Here is an 8047-nt window from a genome sequence, read left to right on the forward strand (position 1 = left end):
AACTATTTGAAACTTCCTGGCAGATTAAAACTGTGTGCCCGACCGAGACTCGAACCCAGGACCTTTGCCTTTCGCGGGCAAGTGCACTACCAACTGAGCTACCGGAGCACGACTCACACCCGGTACTCACAGCTTTACTTCTGCCTGTACCTCGTCTCCTACCTTCCAAACTTTACAGAAACTCTCCTGCGAACCTTGCAGAACTAGCACTCCTGAAAGAAAGGATATTGCGGAGACATGGCTTAGCCACAGCCTGGGGGGACGTTTCCAGAATGAGATTTTTACTCTGCAGCGGAGTGTGCGCTGATATGAAACTTCCTGGCAGATTAAAACTGTGTGCCCGGCCGAGACTCGAACTCGGGACCTTTGCCTTTCGCGGGCAAGTGCTCTACCAACTGAGCTACCGAAGCACGACTCACACCCGGTTGGTAGAGCACTTGCCCGCGAAAGGCAAAGGTCCCGAGTTCGAGTCTCGGTCGGGCACACAGTTTTAATCTGCCAGGAAGTTTCATATCAGCGCACACTCCGCTGCAGAGTGAAAATCTCATTCTGGAAACGTCCCCCCAGGCTGTGGCTAAGCCATGTCTCCGCAATATCCTTTCTTTCAGGAGTGCTAGTTCTGCAAGGTTCGCAGGAGAGCTTCTGTAAAGTTTGGAAGGTAGGAGACGAGATACTGGCAGAAGTAAAGCTGTGAGTACCGGGCCTGAGTCGTGCTTCGGTAGCTCAGTTGGTAGAGCACTTACACGCGAAAGGCAAAGGTCCCGAGGTCGAGTCTCGGTCAGGCACACAGTTTTAATCTGCCAGGAAGTTTCATATCAGCTCACACTCCGCTGCAGAGTGAAAATCTCATACCGAACTATTTGTTTAATAAGTCACGGCTGCAAAATACTAACACGAATTCCTTACAGACGAATGGAAGAACTGGTAGAAGCCGACCTCGGGGAAGCTCAGTTTGGATGCCATAGGAATGTTGGAACACGTGAGGCAATACTGACCCTACGATTTATCTTAGAACATAGATTAAGGAAAGGCAAACCTACGTTCCTAGCATTTGTAGACATAGAGAAAGCTTTTGACAATGCTGACTAGAATATTCTCTTTCAAATTCTAAATGTGGCAGTGGTCAAATACAGGGAACGAAAGACTATTTACAATTGGTACAGAAACCAGAGGGCAGTTATGAGTCGAGGGGCATGATAGAGACGCAGTGGTTGGGGAGTGCGACAGGTGTGCAGCCTATCCCGGATGTTATTCAATCTGTATATTGAGCAAGCAATAAAGGAAACAAAAGAGAAATTTAGAGTAGGAGTTAAAATCCATAGTGAAGAAATAAAATCTTTGAGGTTTGCCGATGACATTGCAGTTCTGTCAGAGACAGCAAAGGGCCTGGAAGAGCAGTTGAACGAAATGGACAGTGACTTGAAAGGAGGATACAAGATGGACATAAACGAAAGCAAAACGAGGATAATGGATTGTAGTCTAATTAAATCTGGTGATGCAGAGGAAATTGGATTAGGAAATGAGACACTTAAAGTAGTAGATGAATTTTGCTATTTGGGGAGCAAAATAACTGATGATTGTCGAAGTAGAGAGGATAACATGTACGCTGGCAACGGCAAGGAAAGCGTTTCTGAAGAAGAGAAATTTGTTAGCATCATGTATAGATTTAAGTGTCAGGAAGTCTTTTCTGAAAACATTTGTATGGAGTGTAGCCATGTATGGAAGTGAAACATGGACGATGAATAGTTTAGACAAGAAGAGAATAGAGTTTTTCGAAATGTGATGCTATGGAAGAATAATGAAGATTAGATGGATAGATGATGTAACTAACGAGGAGGTGCTGAAGAGAATTGGGGAGAAGAGGAATTAGTGGCACAACTTGACTAGAAGAAGGGATCGGTTGGTAGGACGTGTTCTGAGGCATCAATGGATCACCAATTTACTATTGAAGGGCGGCGTGGAGGGTAAAAATCGTAGAGGGAGACCAAGAGGTGAATACACTAAGCAGATTAAGAAGGATGTAGGTTGCAGTAGGTACTTCGAGTTGAAGAAGCTTGCACAGGATAGGGTACCATGGCGAGCTGCATCAAACCAGTCTCTGGACTGAAACCACAACAACAGCAAGTCTAACGACTTTTTTACTTGTAACACATGTAAATGCCCTGCAGCTAAAATCTATATTATGGAATAAAAACTATTGTACATTCAAATGGTGGTTCTATTTTTCTAGAAGTTTTATACGACTGTGGCTCCACATCAAAGTAAAATTAATTTGGTTCATACTGATGGTAAATCGTACCGTGGCTAATTACGTGCCGCGTACATGAATGAATCGTGCCTTGGTGAAGTATTTGCCGAGTAAGTCGATTAAGGACATTCAAGACCCACCGGAATTTAAGAGAAAAATTTGGAAGTTCCTCAAGACGCAGAGATGTTGCAGTCTCAGTTCTAAAAAGTACATGCAAATGACGACATGCAAAAGTTAGTAGAAATTCGTGTGTCTGTAAAAAGATCTACGAGCGAAGTAAACAACAACAACTACCGTCATAACTTAGCAAACGATCATGTTGAGAACACTAGAAAATTCTGGTGCTACGTGAAGTCTGTCAAGGCTTTTTACCAGTCACTCGTTGACCAGACTAGCGTGAGAATGGAAGACATCGAAATGGAAGCCGACGTTTTAAACCTCGTTTCTAAGAAATCATTACCGCAAGAGGATCGTTCAAACAAGCAGACCATCAGAAAGACACCCATATAGAGTATATAGTAACAGCCATTCCTGGTGAAGAGAAGCAACTGTCAGAGTTGAAAACCAATAAGTCGCCAGGTCCGAACGGAATTCAGCTCGGTTTTATGGGAGAACTCTTCAATATTGGCCACTTGCTTAGCTTGCGTTTATCGAGAATCTCTCGTCCAGCGCTAGGTCCCAAGCGACAGGAAAAAAGTGCAGGTGTTTTGCCCTTAAGGCGTCAGATGGTTTGGGCCCACAGCGTAATTTAAGAACTGTTTTACATAAAGCCTTTGACATTTTTGAAATTAATGTTATTGAGTCTTAAGTGTTGGGCCTTCAGCCGATTTTGAATTTAAGTTGTTTGCTCTTAGTGTCAGAATCTTTGGGCCTTGAGCCTAATTAAGGAACTGTTTTAAGATAAGGCTTTGCCTTTTAAATTTCTGATTTTGGTTGAGCTTTAAGTTATTGTCTTTCAGCCGTTTTTAAATTAAAGTGCTCTTGCCCTTAAGGCATGAGATTGTACGGTGCATTCAGCCGCTAATTAAGTTTCAAAACTGAAGCTGTGTTTTTTTTAATTTTTCTTGGCTCTTGTAATGTTTGATCAAATAAAAGGTTGTATGTTCGAGTGTAACTCACAGCCGCTTATTTTGGCCCCTTTCCACAATTTAAACTACCTGTCCTGTCCTGCGGGTTTAGCAGGGCGTCTCAAATGTTATTTGTTATTGTGTAAACATATCTCTGTCTTAGTACTGGCCTTTTGAACAAGTGCAGTGGACACCATTAAGGAACCATCGCAGGGAAGCAGTTTTCTGCTGCTGTGAGTTCTGTGGATGTTTGTACTGAGTTAATAGTTACTACATTACATTATCATGTTCATTCTGGATTGGTACAGAAAGCAACATCAAATCACCAGGATTTGTATTTGAGCCTCCAAAATTAATTATTATTATTATGATTATGATTATTATTTTATTTTGTCTGAAGACCATACAGCCATGACCACTAAGGTTTGACCACCGCTCCCAACAAACGCTGATCAGTGCGTGTTCTTAGTTACCTTTCTTGTTTAGTCAGACGGAACTGTTCGAGTGAATTATAACTGAAACGCGTTCTGGATATTTTAATTTTACGACTACAAAACCCTCCTACAGAATATTGAGGAATAGAAGAAAGAAGTCTGGACTTCCACGTGGGAAAAGAACTAGATGTATTTTACATCTACCCTTGTTCTTGAAGTAGGTAATTTTCGTATCTTTACTCCTGAGATACATTTATTTACTTACATCTTGCTCTCTTGTTTTACACATATGAAGAAAACGACCCTGTTTTATATTTTGCGGAAATTACGAAAGTGTGTATTTTGCAACTAAATTGCAAATGCAGTTCATATCTTGCTGCTACCGGGACTGTATATGCATACAGAAAGTTCAGAGGGGTAATGCTTATAACTGGAACATAATGTTTACCATTGACCAACACCGGGCAGTTTAACAACGGAATGAGAAGTGCGAAACGCTGTTTCCCAATTTGCTCGCCATTAGTTTCATACCCTCGTTATATTGAATAAGCGCTACTTCAATTATCGCTTCCTCTGACTCGCTGCGGCTCTGAGTAATTATTTAATATTTTGCAGTTCGTTTTCAGAGTTTCCGACGATTCGTTCATTGCAGGACAGAACACACGCGGTGGAATATTCTGAAAATCGAGCGTTTCAATGCAGTGTAGTGGTTAGCGCCTCTGGTTACTGACGTAAAAGATTCGAGTTAGATTCGCGGTGTTCAGTCTGGATATTTCTCTGGTGGTTAGGATAGGAATACAATAATTTCAGCCCCTAACAGAGTAAATGACAAGCTAGTCTGACACGGAAGCTACCGAGGTGAGGTCAGACTGAATAATTTGCACTGAGAATATTAAGTGATGTTTGCCTTTATTCTAGTATGGTAGTGGTACCGAAGTTGTTGCAGAGATCCCCCCGTCGGAGGTTCGAGTCCTCCCTGGGCATGGGTGCGTGTTGTCCTTAGCGTAAGTTAGCTTAAGTTAGATCAAGTAGTGCGTAAGCCTAGGGACCGATGACCTCAGCAGTTTGGCCCCGTAGGAACTTACGGGAAATTTCCAAATTGTAGCAGAGAGCTAACGACCTAAGCGAAGGGCCTGGGGACAGACAGTTGGTGAGTGTATCCAGTCAGTAAAGAGTTTAAGGTAGGGAGAGAGGCTTCTGTGAAAAGCCACACACTTGTTCGGTGAAACGGAATCAGTTTAAGTTTGAACATTTGGATTTAATCGATTCTGGCTAATGCTAATAGTACTGGAACAAAGACTCGGAAAGTTTCTTAGTTGGCAACTCAGTTTCTGTATTAAAAGTGATTATTCTGCAATTTAATAATGTAGCTGAGACAAAAAGCCACATAGGAAGCTAGCGACCATTCTAGTAAATGTGCCTAGATCTGTAGCTAAGACGGCTAGGTCGCATAAAAAGTCATACAGCGACGAAGAATGACTACAGCCTGTCATCTCATGTTACGCATCCAACTGGTAACGCACTTGTCATTATGCTATCTTTGCTCTTGGGTTGATTCCTGAAGACGGAAATAATTCCGAACCGCTTCATGCACTCTCTGTGATCAATGAAGCCGTACTTCACTTACTGTATGACATTTTATGCGACCTAGCCAGCTCAGCTAAGGATATTTGTAATTTTGCTTTTGCAGACATTAAACTTGTAAATGTTGAGGTGATAGAAGTAATTGGATAGCGATAGGCGCATATACAGATGGCTGTAGTATCGCGTACATAAGGTATAAAGGGCAGTGCATTGGCGGGGCTGCCATTTGTACACTGGTGATTCGCATGAAATAATTTCCGCTGTGCTTATGACTGGACGAGGGGAATTAACAGACTTTGAATGCGGAATGGTAATTACAGCTAGGCGCATGAGAGATTCCATTTCGGCAAACGAGATCCACCGCGTCAAAAGTGTGGCGAGAATACCAAATTTCAGGCATCACCTCTCACCACGGACAGCGCAGTGGCCGAAGGCCTTCACTTAACGACCGAGAGTAGCAGCGTTAGCGTAGAGTAGGTAGTGCTAACAGACCAGCATCACTGCCTGAAATAACCACAGGAATCAATGTTGTACGTATGACAGACTCACCCGTTAGGACAATGCGACGAAATTTGGCTTTAATGAGCTATGGCAGCAGACGACCGACGCGAATGCCTTTGCTAACCGCACGACGTCGTGTGTAGCGTCTCTCCTGGACTCGTGACCTCATCTGCTAGATCCTAGGCTACTGAAAAACCGTGGCCTGGTCGAACGAGTTCCGATTACAGTTGGTAACAGCTCACGGTAGGATTCGAGTGTGGCGCAGACTCCGCGAAACCATGGACGCGGGCTGTGAACAAGGCACTGTGCAGGCTGTGGTGGCTCCATAACGGCGTGGGCTGTGTTTACATGGAACGGACTGAGTCCTCTGGTATAAGTGAACTAATCATGGGCTGGAATCGTTATGTTCGGCTACATGTAGGCCATTTAATGCCATTCAGCGAGGGGATTTTTATGGATGACAATGTGCCATGTCACCAGACCACAGTTGTTCGCGATTGGTTTGAAGAACATTCTGGACAATTTTAGCGAATAGTTTGGCCACCCAAATTATCCGACATAAATCCCATCGAACATTTATGGGACATATTCCGCTAAAAGAGGCAGAATTGCTCAATATTTCTGCACGGAACTTCCAACGACTTATCGAGTCCATGTCACGTCGAGTTCCTGCACTACCTCGGGCAAAAGGAGGTGCGACACGATTTTAGGAGGTATCGCACGACTTTTGTCAGCTCGGCGTGATGGTTATACTGCAATCTACTTTTAAACTGCGCTCTTCGTGCTATTTTTCAGGGTGTGACAGTGAATGTTAAATAATAATTTCCTTCCCATCCTTTCCGTTCAGTCCATGAAAGAAGCGTGAACGCAAAAGCACTTTTTTACACTATACAAGCTGCATCATTGTGTTTATAGGGCCTCGATGAATACTGCTCCTCGTAATTGTTTTAACTGTCTCTTTATGAGAACTAAAGACCGACATAATATACAGTTTTAGAATAATGAACGTGTTTTACGTTCTTGGGTGTTTACGCAGTATAGTCACAAGAAAGATATTTCCTAATTTTGCAACTCATGACCTAATTTTATTCCGAAATTTTTGATTTTGTTTCAAGCCCTCTTTCAATACACTAGTAATTCAATTTGTGCTCCACATAACAGTTGTTTTCAGGACTGAACGATACGAATTTCAAGCAACAATATGTTTTTCTCAATACGTTGTAAGTTTCTGGGAGTCTTACATTGAAACTGCCATGCAATATGCCCACAGTTAGACTTAAACAATTTTTATGTCTAATGATCCGTACTGCATTACATTATACCAGCATAAAATTGAGTTTGCAGCTCGCAGCTTGAATCTCATAGTAACTTTCATAGTAACTTTCAAGCTTGCAGAACTGGCACTCCTGAAAGAAAGGATATAGCGGAGACATGGCAAGGTTCGCGGACGAGCTTCTGTAAAGTTTGGAAGGTAGGAGAGGAGATACTGGCAGAAGTAAAGCTGTGAGTACCGGGCGTGAGTCGAGCTTCGGTAGCTCAGATGGTAGAGCACTTGCCCGCGAAAGGCAAAGGTCCCGAGTTCGAGTCTCGGTCGGGCACACAGTTTTAATCTGCCAGGAAGTTTCATATCAGCGCAAACTCCGCTGCAGAGTGAAAATCTCATTCTGGAAACATCCCCCAGGCTGTGGCTAAGCCATGTCTCCGCAATATCCTTTCTTTCAGGAGTGCTAGTTCTGCAAGCTTCGCAGAAGAGCTTCTGTAAAGTTTGGAAGGTAGGAGACGAGATACTGGCAGAAGTAAAGCTGTGAGTACCGGGCGCAAGTCGTGTTTCGGTAGCTCAGATGGTAGAGCACTTGCCCGCGAAAGGCAAAGGTCCCGAGTTCGAGTCTCGGTCGGGCACACAGTTTTAATCTGCCAGGAAGTTTCAAACTGATATACTGTTTGTACCAATAAAACGAATAAATACAACAGCAAGTAATCACTGCGTAAAAGGCTTTTAGGATTAACCAAAATATTTACCTCTTTTTAACAGGCCAACTGTTTAGGAGGGGGTGTATAACGCTGGATTCGGTTGTGATCAAGCGCATTTGGTGAACCATTACGTGACTAGCAAATAAAATCTTAAAAATTAAAACCCTAATAACCCATAGTAATATTATAAATGTGAAAGTAGGCATAACAATGTCTTTTACAACGAGACAAATGAAGTATGG

General features: G+C 42.9%; 1 non-coding gene across 1 annotated transcript; it reads right to left on the reverse strand.

The window, feature by feature from the left end:
• Nucleotides 1–336: 336 nt before the first annotated feature.
• Nucleotides 337–411, reverse strand: Trnas-cga (transfer RNA serine (anticodon CGA)). Its single transcript has one exon. It is a non-coding gene; the product is annotated as a tRNA-Ser (tRNA).
• Between the last annotated feature and the right edge of the window lie 7636 nt (nucleotides 412–8047).

This window comes from Schistocerca serialis, chromosome 2 (genome assembly GCF_023864345.2).
Source record: "Schistocerca serialis cubense isolate TAMUIC-IGC-003099 chromosome 2, iqSchSeri2.2, whole genome shotgun sequence".
NCBI lineage: Eukaryota > Metazoa > Arthropoda > Insecta > Orthoptera > Acrididae > Schistocerca > Schistocerca serialis.